Consider the following 14,155-nt stretch of genomic DNA (forward strand, 5'->3'; position numbering starts at 1 on the left):
CTGCGGCAGTTTGCAATTCTTTTCTTTTTTCCTGCAACCGAAGGCCTTTTGCATTGTTTTCCAGTAGTGACAACACAGGAGCCTGGGAGCAGACGCTGCACTTGCACGTCTGTCTCTCCCATTTTATCGACAATGGGAGGAATCAAACAGCCTAAGCTACAACCACACTTAACCCACTTTGGAAAACAAAAGTGGCACCGATATGATAGACTGCCAAGTGCATTAAAAATGCACTGACAATTACTACACATGTGAAATTTGTGCACAGCACAAACTGCAGTCTCCTTGGTCAGTCTTCTTGGTCATGGTGCCTACCTGCTGCGCCTCATGAAGTGATTACGTGATCAGAACGCACGGCGGCGTGTGCTGCTCAGCCATTATCTCAAAGTGTCGCTGCACCCGGTGACAGTGTTGTTGCAAGTCGTGTTTGAACCTCCAGCCCAAATGTCACGTGGTTCAATTCAGTCATAAACGGAGTAGTGTCTGGCAGGGGAGGCAGTGAGAGAGATATCGTAGTAGCGCGTGCCATTTTCCCCCTAACTTTCCCCCTAACACCTTGGCCACACGCTCCAACAAGCGTCTCGTGCGGGCTCAGCATACTGCCCTCTCACCCTTCTGCCACACTTTTCTCAGCCATTTTCTTTCTGCCTTCGCTCACTCGGTTACGACGGCGCCACCATTGCCGCTACAAAACGCAGTAGCGGCCACCAAAGTGCTTCCGCACTAAAATGTACGAGCAGTGAAAAAATGAACGACAACCTGTGGGAAAAAACGCCTTCATGCAAAAACATTCTTTGCAATTGTACCGCAACATGAATTGTACGCCCTTGTTAAGCCATCTAGTCATTATAATTAGGGAATACTGAATAGTAACCTGTGAGTTGAATATCGGATCGAATTAGGAAACAGATTGAGCCAAATATTGAAAATCAATTTTTTTACAGGCCTCGATATTTCATAGGTTTTTGTGCAAGAACAAGCTAGTACTTCGCATGTTTGGAAGTCCTGACGTTGTTTATCAACCCGAAGATTGCACTTTTCAAATCATTCGCAAGTCTAGTTGCTGAACCACTGTGAGGTGGTAGGTAGTCCAGGAATCTGGAGCGGGCACGATACACATTTGAAGAACGGATTGCACCATATTTGCTGTACTGCAATCGTAGGCAATAACTAGACAGCGCCTCGTAACTCCGAAGCAAGCACTTTGCAGCCATTAACAATATGGGACGAAAGCATAGCACAACCACAATCACGGACCACGATAGGGTCCTTCTTTGGAACCACATTGGGAACATGAAGCGTGAACATTAGGTTGCAGAAGGAAAGCTCAAACTACAGTCACCCTGCACGAGCCTGCGCTGTACTCTGTGTTCTAAAGAAACAAGCAAAAAAAATGAATAAGCATACACCAACTGCAATAAAAGAAGCGAGAACCTCTTTTGATTTTAAATAATGGAGATGCCAAAAACACAACAAAACCGGCAGTGATTTCTTTACCGGAAGCTATCCTAACATGTGAACATCCGCTCGCTGAATTCAAAATTGTGGCCAGAGTTGATGGCGACAGCATGAAGGAAATATCTTGATGCAATGACAAATTACTCCATGCTGCAGGATGAAATTTACGGCCTCTGCAAGGTGCGCTCACCAAAAGCACAATTTGGATTAAACTTGCTGAGCAGATGGTGTAGCAGCAGTTTGTTAGCATGTGCCCACATCTCCTGCTTTCGCACGACTCGAAAAATCGAATAGTGGATATTTGATTCACCCATCAAATAATTCACGGAGGTACTCGGTATTCGATTTTTAATCGAATATTCAAGTATTTGCACACCCGTAAATATAATAGTACGAGTGTGCACAATGCTGATTTATCTTTATCAATGATGGATGTTAGGGTCATGCCTGCTTGAATGGGCTGTCTATGCCAGCTTTGCAGGTGCATTTAGCCTCAATGATGTTCCTGGATGCACCAAACTGCATGCAGTTATAATAACAAATTTGAAATTTGCTTTGTGCACTGCAACAGTTACACGGAGGAATAAATTCGCACTTCCAGCTTCACATTGTACTTTGGTGCATTGCGTGTCATCTGCCAGGCTGCTGTATGCACTTATGAATATGCGTGTACGTGTCTTTGGCACTGGCACAAATAGTACATGTGATGCACCTCGTAAAGGCTGCCAGGCATTTTCCCAACATTTCCTGATCTAAAAAACCTCTTATCATTGTGTAGGCTTTGCAAGCTACACCGTAGAACAAGAGCCAGGCCCTTTTTTTGGCAATATTTTTTCACCTCATAAATTGAACTGCAGTTTTGCGAGCACAGTAGCAACCAAAAGAAAGTAATATATAGTTAATACTCACCTAAATCATTGGGAGCACACCAGTCTTGGCGCACTGTAGCAACGAGTGGCAGCTGCTGCTGCTGCGTATCCGGACCTTGCCATGGTCCTATAAGTTTTGAAAGAAATATCTGAGTACCTTAAAGAGAAGAATTCTGTTTTTACTAACAGCCCATTCTTCAATTTTAAGGGAAAAAGGAAACTGCATTATCTAATACAGTTAAACCCCGATGTAACGAACCACGGAATTTTCTGTAACTTCAAGTGTATGCACACCATGTATTTTCACTCTCTGTGTAACAAAGTCCCGTTTGCTGGAATTTCAATGTAACGAAGTTTCGCAGAGAACTAGGCACGAAATTTAAGTTGTAGAGGCAGATTTTAGGAGACGCAAGCGGCGAAATGGGGTCTCAATAAAACGTGAACGGCAACACGGGCCGCCCAATGCAGCGAGCCCCTTGCCTACAAACTGCGTGGCGTGCATACACGTCTGGTGGACTGTTTCTGTTGCTGTTGGAGCTTAACGGTCCGAGTGGGTATCAGCGTGAACCGCAAAACGCGCCCTGCAAGCTACAGGCGTGCTGACGCTGACGTTGCCGCGGAGACCACTCGCGCGATGTGGGGAGCTGCAGCGACCGCTTCTAACCGCTCGCTGAAACGCAACTCGAAGGGCACGCGAGAAAAAAAGCGGACAACGTGGGCGAAATTTTCACTGTAAAACGCCATACGCGCCGCTTACGAAAGCACCCATCAAATATCCTCCGCGGCGGTAAGCCTGATCGCCTCTGGCGGGGCCGCCACTGCCGCCGTGTGCCACTGCTTTGCCCTTCGTTCGAGTTCGCTCATGCTTGTTGGGTTTCATCGTTCCAGCAAGTATTTGTGAATCTTTATGAGCCTTGCACGCGCGTTTTTTTTTTTCACGGCCGCGTCTGCGATTGCGCGCCGGCGGCGCCTTTTTTGTGTTGGCCAGAAAGCGATTCGCACTGCGTGCGGCAGTGGGAGGAGCCTGACCAGTTTCACCAATGGGGAGGTGCGCACACTATGGCGGGAGCTTCGAAGCGCTCGGTGATGCCGCCGGCTGTATGGCATTAAACGTCGACACATTGCGAAACTGCATTATCACACTGTGCCATAAATGTGCATGTAAAAGAATTATGTACGGGCCATATTTGCTGACCTGCCTCGAAGTGGCCTCCATCATCCAGATTGTGATACACATGCGATTCATAGGGATCTGGATCTATATTTATTAAACGCACTGCCGAGGCCACAAGAGGGGGCTAAAAGGCAACATGGGGAACAGAGCCAAAACTGAGAAGTACACCTCAAAAATTGAAGCCCCGAAGAGATAGTCCACGAATCCCTGCGCGAAACAGATGCCACGTCCCCCCACCAACCGCCAAGTTGCGATGCGAGAGCCGCACAGATAAGTCAATGATACGCAGCAGGAATGAGATGATAAATGGAGCCAGCAAGCGATTACCAGATCCGCTCTTCCACTCAGCACACCCTCAAATCAACCCCTCGACAACGGACACCCAGCCATCGAGAACCAGAGACGTGCAGAACCATGGAAAAACCACACAGCCAGCTGCCTCCAGCACCAAGGCGGCCAGCAGCACCAGGCGCAGTGCGCTCGGCTACCCACTCGTACGAACCGCTGCCCAAAAGGCACCGCGGCGGGCAGTAAAACTCCCTCGAAGGACACATATCTTACGCGTCACGAGGGGAGCCGCACTGGCATGCCGGATGCCCCCCAGCCAGGGTTGGCCGAAGAGACCGCTGGTCCACAGACCGTATGGTTGCCAGAGGCAAACCCCCTCACACCCGCACGTACGAACCGTAGCCGTACAGGCACACCGGCGGGCAGCAAGCTCCCTTCAAGGGTTTCAACCCTCGCGTCACGTTTGGGGGAAGGGGAGCAACCTGACCACACCATCAAAGCAAGCATCAGGGACCACCAGGTCAACCTGTCAGAACATCCGTAGAGGGCATAAGCTCATTGATGTGGCGCACCATGGCACGCAATATTTCCACAGCCCTCCGGTCCCTAAAAATGGCAGGGTAGCTGCTGGGAGAGAGCTGCAACCCGCGTTCCTGTTCTAAACGATTGCGGAACATCGTTGTGCCGGCGCAAGCTTGCATGAAATGATCTATGCTGGTGGACTCCGCCCCACAAAAACACGTGGAAGAAGGCAGAAGTGAAATTCGATGTAAATAGAAAGGAAAGCGGCGGTGTCCAGTGATTAGAAAAATCACCTGCCTTGGGGGGGGGGGGGGGAATCAGGTGGCAAATGTGAAACATCAGGGACCCATTAAACAACTGTGTATTGTGATGGTTTTCGATCCAATCTAAACGGCAATGTTTGTTAATTTGCTCTGATAAAGCAGACCAGAACATACGTTTTGAATATCTATCTTCTCTCAGTTCACCTACTGTGCACGCACGCACCGCCAGGTGATCCGCAACCTCGTTGCCCAATAGCCTCCGGTGGCCTCTCACATGAAAGAGATGCACTTCGGCCCTTTGCGATAAGCGCGAATATATCGTCTTTAATTTCGCTACCTGCGCGGTTCCGGGCTGAAGTGAGTTGAGAGCCAATAATAGGGACAAGCAATCAGTATAGAAGAATACCGGTGAGAAGAGTGGGAAATCATTCAAGTACAGCATGGCTTCTCATAGTGCCACCACTTCAGCACTGTACGTGCTCGTGGCCGGAACAATCTTAAAACGCCTCGCTTCTACAATACTTCCCGACTGCGAAAACGCAACGAATGCCGCCCCCGCGGAGTTACCAGAGGAAGCCCCGTCAGTGTGTACATGCACTCCCAGCATTCTGGCCATGTCTTGAGCCTCAGCTGTGGACAACCGTATAAATGGACAAATAATCTTTTGCGCCGGATGGTACGCCCAAGGATAAAATGGCCGCTGGACCTCCTCGGCCTTCACCTGAAAGTCGCCAAAAGAAACGTCCTGCCGCAACTCAAACAATTTAAAGATGCAATTCCTAACTTGCTACACCTCACAAATAGGAGCCGTGCCTGTAAGAACATCTAAGCATTCAGACCGCACCGTTCTAACCGCTCCTGTGACGGCCAACGAAGGAATTCGTTGAATTCGTTTACACTTTTGGTTCAATACTAGCGCTGCTTATGGCAGGCACAAAAAGCTTATTAGGCACAAAATACTTTTTTTTTCCTGTTACAGGTGGTAACTGTCCTAGGCAATATTCCCCTCTCTGCTTTTCGTCCACCAGCATTCTAATCTTCTTTTCGTCCCCTCGACAGCCTTGAAGTTAACTTCCTCGGTGATACCCTTAAATCATAGGGCTTCTGAAAGCCCAATATTCCCTTCATGTAGATTCGGATGGATACCCTCACATTCTAACACGATGTGCCGCATAGTTTTTGTTTCTTTTCCGCAGACCAGGCATACCCCATCATTTTGTGAATACTTCCCCACAAAACTCTTAGTTCGCAGGCAACCTGCTCTAGCCTCAAAAAGCAAAGCACTGCCCTGAGAATTATCGTAGAAATTTTCCTTTCTGATGCTCATCTTCTCAGCCCTGTACATATCTAACGACGTTTTAGCTTCCATTTTTTCCCTCCATTTATTCGTTTCAATCTGCCTTGCCTCTTTTTTGGTTACCTTGGCTGTTTTGGATTCCCCACGGTTCTTTCCGTATTTCATCGTTAGCCTTCTAGTCTTTCTTAACCACTGCGTGTCCACGCTTTTCAAATATAGGTACCTAAATACCTTAGCTGCCCACCTTCGTTGATCCATTGCCCTCAACCTCATCTCAAAGCATAGTTCACTCTGAGCTTCTCTAACTTCAAACGACGCCCAGCCCATATCTCCCTGAACTGCTTCGTTAGTTGTTTTTCCATGCGCGCCTAAGGCCAAACGTCCTACCGTTCTCTGGTTTACTTCAAGGCCTGATAGAACGCCTGATTTTAAGCAGAGTACAGCATTCGCAAACGGGAGACCCGGAACCATTACTTCTTTCCACATTCCTCTTACTACTTCATATTTGTTATACCCCACAAAGCTCTATGCTTCATTATAGCTGCGTTTCGCTTTCCCTTAACCTTAAGTTGCTCCTCGTGAGTACTTAAGTAGTTATCCCCTTCGTTTATCCACACTCCCAAATGTTTATATTCCTTCACTCTAGGTAATTCGCCTTGCTGGATAGACACTACGTCGGTGGTAGCGTCATTGAAAACCATTATTCCTGATTTTTCTGCACTGAAATTTAATCCGAGGTCAGTGGCTTCCTGGCCGCAAATATTTATTAGCCGCTGCATATCGGTTTTATTATCAGCTAAAAGAACAATGTCGTCTGCGTATAACATTCCCGGAATATGCTGTTGTACCACTTCGCCTTGCAGCATATGGGTTAGGCTAAACCCTACTTGACTTTCTTCCAGTTTCTTTTCTAACCCTGCCATGTAGGGGAGGGAACGAATCGGCCCGCCGCCGTACTTTCCCGCATCACTCCTCGGCTGTGCGGCGAAGCCGCTGCGTGCGCCTTTGAAACAGGTCCCCTCTTGTCAGTGATTCATGTTTTCATGCCTCGACAAGCCCGGGCCAAACGCTTCGCTTTCGGCGCGTTTCAAAACTTCGGCGGCTGCCGGCGAGGCTCGTCTCAACGCTCTTCAAGGACACAGAGGCCCCGCGATCGCAGCGAAGTCCTCTCTCAGACCCTCTCTCGGACTCAGCCTGCGCCGATGCTACTGACTGCTTACGAACTCTGGAAAGAGTGTTGTGTGTGTCTGTGACGTTCGTGGCGTGTTGCCGCTTGTTGGCGTTTTGACCGTTACCGCTTTTGGGTATAAATAGAGCCCCGCAAACGCTATAACCCATTCCTGTTTGAGGAGCGAATCATTGCTGTCACTCTGCTCGAGTCCTGTACTGTTACCTCGCCCGTCGGGGCATTGTTTTTTTGGCTTCGGCACACCTCTCGCTATGAAGTAAACAGTTACGTTAGCCTACGGCTTCTGGACTTATTCACGGCTGCAACAGCGGCTGGCCGCTCGCTCTACACCACGCTACCACACGTACGCCGGAGGCGACAGAGCTTGGTTCGGCTCGGCCCACCCGGTCGCAACACGCACACACAAAAAAAGAAACAAGGCATCTAGTTTCGTTTTTACGGAGCTCTACGAGATAAACTCAGCAGTCTCGTGGCCGCAGACCACGGCGTCCCTGAAAGCACGGTTTCCACAATCTTGAAGGGAAAGGACGCCATAATCCATGCCACTTCCACTGGAATTGAGTCGAAGAAAAATACCCTCAGGACAACCCTGATATGAAGCCAAATTTCTTCCGCCTATCGTGGGAAGTGGTGCAACAAAAAGCGCCGTTTCAGGCATCTGATGGCGTGCGACTACTTCAGGGCAAGCACCGGCTGGCTTATTATTTTCACCGGAAACTTTTAGCGCATTGCTGAATTATTGGCAGGCGAGCACCGCGGGATACGCCTTCCTTTAGACATCGAATTTATGGAATCAACTGCTTGTAAAATGAGTCCCGATTTCACGAACTTCTCGCTTTAACGAAATAATTTGCGGTTCCCGGTGAATTCGTTATATCGGGTTTCAACTGTATCAACTGAAAAAAAACATAAATATCTGACGCCTTTGGTGGTGAGGATACGGTACAGTTTAATAAGGCCTCAGCTAACACATTCCTTGCTTCGTTAAAATTGAAAGGTTTTACGCAATGAAAGGCACATAACGAATAAGTTTATGGGACCCCAAATAGGCGCTACTTTCAATTAATTTTAGTCCTCGAAAAGCCTGCACGCACGGTTGTAGCAAATGACGGATCCCAATTCCAATTAGGGTTATGGGCACCGCAGCTACCCCAAGGGTAATAATGCTACAGTGTCGACTTCTGATTAATTTGGACCACCTGGGGACCCTACAGGCGTGCCCCTAAATCTCGACAAGCCAGCGTTTTTATTTAAATGCGCAAGCGTTACCTAAGCGGGCACCCTGCTAACGTCCGCAAATAAGCTTTTACAACAGCTAACTCGGCGCGGCCTCTATTGGGCCTCATTCCGTCCTGTCATCCTCATTCCGTCTTCAATCCGGGTCGACATCACCATATAACCAGTCCTCAATAATATGTACCAAACATTCAACCAAGGCCGAAGACTCCCCCGGGTTAAACATCTTCGTGTAAACCACTCCTGGCCCGGCACTCGCTACAGGGATGCCGCCCCATGCCCCCCGTTACTCCAAGCTCGGCCACTGGCGGTTCTAAATTCGCAAGACCTCACCTCCATCATCACGTTATCCACGCCTACTTCGACAACTGACGAAAAATCCCTCGCTGCTACCACCGGCTGAATACTTTACCATCAGCATTACGCATCCATCACCATCATCATCATAGCATTACGGACTCCAAGCAAGCCTGCCGCAAATCTGTTCTCTAGGGTGACGCAGCTTCATTGCCAGCGTTACGGATATTCACATCAATCAACCCCATCCTCTACCTCCATATCGTCGAGACTCCCGGCCCTCGTCCCTCGAGTAACATGGGCCCTGGGGGGACTGCTCTCCCACACCAACCATTCCCTTCATGGTGACAATTCACGGCCCAGTCTCTCCTATCTCCAGTCGTTCTATCATGCTACCTTGAACATTGCAACATTCGCCTTACCTTGCCTAAACCCCATCTTCGTCTGACAAAGCAGGAAGCGTTCATCTTACGTCGCTTACGGAAGGAAGAAGACTGTTGAATGCCTGCAACATACACAGTGTGTACACTGCGCCCGGACGTAGCCACTCGTCGATCCCGACGTCACCCGTACTCGGACCACCCCTTCGCTACTCCCTACGGGGTTGGACACCTGCTGCAATGCAGCCACCTTCTATCTCCCCTTCCTGACACCCCGTCAAGTGTCACTTCTGGCCCTTTCCAAACGACGTCAGCTATCGAATGGTGAATGATCGCAAACACACCCAGCCCATCTCACGCCCCCACTCCCAACCCTTCACCAGAGAGCTGGCCAGCAGGCGCTCCGCCTGCTGGCCAGCTCTCTGGTTAACCGTGCCAGGGGTGCAGCCAAGGTCCAAAAGTGCCAGAACTGAGGCCATCCCACCCAACCGAGTGGAGGCTCAACCGCCATCGTTTGCTGCAATAAACTTCTTCCCCCCCCCCTCTCTCTCTCTCTCTCTCTCTCTCTCTCTCTCTCTCTCTCTCAATTTTCAGGGCACGTCTCACCCCAGTACGCATATCACTTGCCGGTAGAGGGAAAAAAAATAGGGACCACTTCGCTTTGTGAAGGTGAATGACCAGTCAACACAAGCTGTATAAAACACACATCATACACATGGCTGGAGAATGTAGACGTGTCTACTCTTTTTTCATCACTTGGTAATGGGAGTAACTATACCGTTTTCATTACCTAATGAAAGTTGGAAGGGCCAGAATTTCATAATTGATGACAAACATGGGGCTGTCCGTTTCTTTGCCCTGGAAGCAGGTGCATTGACAGAAGACGGCAATTCTGTACCGTTTACAACTTCACTGTGAACTATAAGTAAATGAAGCTAGGCGTGAGGATAGAGTTACCTCGGTGTCCGATTGCCGTATAATATTTGTTATGAAACTTTCGATAAAAGAAGACCTACAGCCATTTTCTGTAAGCAAACTCCTCCCGTAGATGCCCATGCATTTGCAGCAGACGGGAATTCTGTAACTTTACAATTACACTGCGAAATAACTATGAGAAGTAAATGAACCTCGAAGTGTTTTCGGGGCCGCCTTATCGGCTAGGTGTCATATATTTGTTCTTGTGAGTTTTGATAAAAGAGAGTTACAGCCGTTTTTTACTGAGGTTTAGCGATCAAGTTAGCCGTAAGGCGTTTATGTCGTGTGGATTTGTTAAAGGACACAAAAAATCTACGCAATCACAGCTGTAAACATCCTCTCTGCGAAAACGAAGCTGGATTGTTGGGATGCGGATTAACCAAAACAACTCGACCAGTTGTCAGCTCTCTGAGGTCACCCATTGCCCAGGTACGAAGCGACCGGACGGCGAGCGTGCGGCAATGCTCTCCCAGCACGGTCGCGCAACGGCTGGGGAGCCGTTTGAGACTTCGTGACATGAACGCTCCGCGCATTTACTGATTATGCATGCGAGTACAGCGTCTTGATTTTTTTTTAAATTATGATGCCTTGTATTTTTACCCCACCAGGTGTTAATGAAGAGCTCCCTGCTATTCCGTCGGTCCATCATCATAATCACCCTTATCGCTGTTTTTACTGCAAAGCAGTATATGTCTAACCCCCAGGTTTTCATTCCGGTGTCATCGATTTATTCGGCGCCGCTCCGGGGCTTCTCCTCACCACCGCTGATACCTCATACACGACTATTTTCCCCCTCGCCCACACCGATGCCTCTGGTGAGTTGCGCAGTCGACAGCTAACGCCGGTAGTGCGCTTATCAAATGATTGCGAAAAATAGACAAGCGCGGATGGGCGTAAAAATGCACTGACGATTACTACACTGAAATTTGTGCGCAGCGCGAGCTGCAGTCTTATCGGTCACGGCGCATTTCTGCTGCGTCTCAGGAAGTGCTCGCGTGATCAGCGAACGTACGGCGGCGTGCGCTACTCCGCTGCTACCCCGCAGTGCGCCGCCGCCGCCTGCCAGCATGTTGCGAATTGTGTTTGAACCTCCCGCATAAATGTCAGGTGGATCGGATTAGCACCGCACTAGGGAGCAGCTAGCAAGTAGTTGCATATTGTGTTTGAATCTCCCGCGCAAATGTCACGTGGTTTAGATTAGCGGAGAATAGAACAGCGTCTGGGGAAAGTGTCAGGGGGAGCGTGCTCCTTGGTGGCGACACATGAGACATGTGTGAGGGAAACGCAGTGAGAGAGATGACGTCGTAGCCGCACACGTCGTACTCCACTTCACATTCGCCAGACACTCCTCACCGTTTTCTTTCTTTCGTCACTGCGGCGTTCACTCACTCGGTTACGCGGACATAAACAGACGCCGCTCCCACGACGCCCAGGTAACGGCTGCCAAAGGGCTGCCCTCTAAAACGACTGAAACCCGCCGTCGCCGTTTCCGCTCGCATTCACTTTGCCAAGTAGCTGCGAATCCCTCCGGTAGAACAGAAACTTCCCCAGTTGGTGCACCGGCACCCATATGCTTTTTCAGCTTGGAAGGCCTTTTGAGCGACATTTTCGCCGGTGTCTTTCACGCCTAAGTATGCGCCATCACCGGTTGACGGTTTATGCGTGCACCGTTTCCGGGTAGAAAAAGGGGGCCGTGCATGCACGGCTAGGCTTCATGCTACTACCGATGAAAAGCCGGTTGTGCTGGTGGGAGATTTAGATGCCGAAAGTACATGGCTCAATGCGGTTAGTCGGCTGTCCTCCTTAATCAAGTGGTTCGGGTGTCCGTCGATGTGTTGCACAGACATCTTACACGCATAGTGAGATGCATACGAGGGGGCAAGGAAAACGTACAGCCACATGTTTTTACGCGAGAATAGAGCTCAAGGGCTTCCAGTTTTTAAATCTTTATGGGACGGATGCATGCCGTCCGTTTGGAGGAAGAACAATTGAAGCGTTGGCCCGAACACAAGCGCGAATGGACGCAAAAATAACTGAAAGCTGCTGGCGCTGCCGTTACCGCCTCAAGTTCATCTCGTCGAGTAGTGGCGAGAACCTCCCGAATGAACAGCAACCTGCCCGCTTGGAACGCCATCGGAAGCCAATATCACTTCTTCAGAGGGCTTTCAGTGGATATTTTCGACGGCGTTTGTCACTTCAAAGCACACGCACATGACCGGTTACCGGTTCATGCGTGCGCAGGTTTGTAGTGGAGAATTGTCACCAACTAGCCCGCCTTTCAGTGTTAGTGGAGAATAGTGGGAGGGACGTGTGGGGGGGGGGGGGGGGTGCGCGCAACTATAGGTTTCACGCCCGTACTGATGGATGGCATGTCCGTTGTGCTGGTGCGAGGTTTAAACTCGGACATTAAACGGCCCGATGGGACCTGTCCGGAGTCCTTAGTGGTAGAGCGGATTGGGTTTGCGTGTTAGGTTATGGGTTTGCGTGTTAGGCTATGTTCAGACTCCCGACGCAAAAGCCGTATACTGATCTATGGACGTAAAAGATGCTATGTCACGCCGTTCGGTTGGCTGAGACGTAAAATGGCGTCATTATTTAAAGTTATTACGACAGTTGCGGCAACAGTCTGAACCCAGCCTTAGGCTATGTTCAGACTACCGACGTAACAGCCATATCGTGCGCTATGGACGCTAAAAACAGCGTTTCACGCAGTTCGGTTGAATGAGACGCCAAATGACGCCATTTAAAGATATTACGACAGTTACGACAACAGCCTAAACCCAGCCTTACACAAACAGTAAGATGCTTGCGACGCGGGAGGGACACAGGCAGTTCCATGGTTATCTTCAAGAACCAATCTTGGATCCTTCAGAAATTAATTCAGGTAATTGGCTGGGAAGTATGCTCCATCGCAAAATACGATAAACGTGTTTTGTTTCGTGCAGTCCATGGACTGCGTCCAGCTTTGCAGGTAATCCTTATTCACAGAGTGGAAGGGCGCTAATTTTTTCTCGATGGAGGATTGGTGCAGGATTTAAGGTATCCATAGGTTCACCTTATTATCGGAAGTTCCAGTCTATTGCGTCGTCCTTAGTTTAAAGTGGTCATAAACACAAATACAACTTTGTTCAATTTCCCAGAACTGACCTTCGATAACTCACTCAACTACATCCCAGCAACAAAATACGTTTGTAGCAGAAAGCAAAATGAACGAAATGTTCAAAAGCTTTCGCATTTTGCGCTACACAGGATCAGCAGTAACGCGTTCAGTGCACTTCAGACTCGAGTGGACCCAGATACCGTAACCGGAGGCGCCACTGCAAAGGCAGTCACCTTCTCTCGCGTTTGCTTTGGTTGGCGGCCACCAATCGCACGTATACAAGTGCTCGTGGAGGGGAAGTGGCCCTTGAGTCGTACACTGAATCATGTTTTCTTTGACATGTTTTCTTACGCGGCCCTGATAATACAGGGGAGCTCAAGACGTCAAGTTCTAGTCACTTCCACCGCCCTAAACAAAAACAGAGTCCATAGCGGCGCCACTACACGGCATGGGGTTATTTCCCGCTGGAACGCCCTACTATACTCTGCTAAGCTAATTCAGCGGTTTGAAACTTCAGGTTTATTCACGACGGCGCCGAGTCAGTTTTACCAGTCCTGGTTTTAATGACTGCCCGTTTTCGTCTGCTCATCCACGTATGTCACAGGGCTCTTGTACTGTCTTACAATGACACAGTGAGAGAGAGAGAGAGAGAGAGAGAGAGAGAAAATGACTTTATTGAAGGTTCCTGCGGAGGGTAGGGGCCTCGGCCACGCAGGGCCTGCCCTTCTTAGACGAGTATTAGGTCGTCCCCGAAGCAGTGCCTCGCGGGCGTCGGCGCGGTCGGTGCGTGGTGGGTGTTCGGGTGTTGACCCGCCGACCCCCCGACGACGCTTCCCTGCGCTTCTGCCCTGCGAGAGCAGCCTCGAGCCGCTGGATAGTTCGTAGTTGCACCTCGTGCTCACCCGAGTTCATGGCATACGTAATGTCCTCGGGCAGGCGCGTTGCGTGTAGCTTGAAACGGACGCCTTTAAACAAATTCGTGAGTGATGACAGCAGCGTTTCTAGTTGAACAACATTTATTCACGGTATCAACTGCAAAAACGTCGAATAAAAATAGTTGCACCTATTACTCGTGGTCCCTTAAATGCTGATTAACTCAACACACAC

The sequence above is a fragment of the Haemaphysalis longicornis genome, unplaced genomic scaffold (genome assembly GCF_048455015.1).
Source record: "Haemaphysalis longicornis isolate Haplotype H1 unplaced genomic scaffold, Haemaphysalis longicornis Haplotype H1 scaffold_63, whole genome shotgun sequence".
NCBI classification, from domain to species: domain Eukaryota; kingdom Metazoa; phylum Arthropoda; class Arachnida; order Ixodida; family Ixodidae; genus Haemaphysalis; species Haemaphysalis longicornis.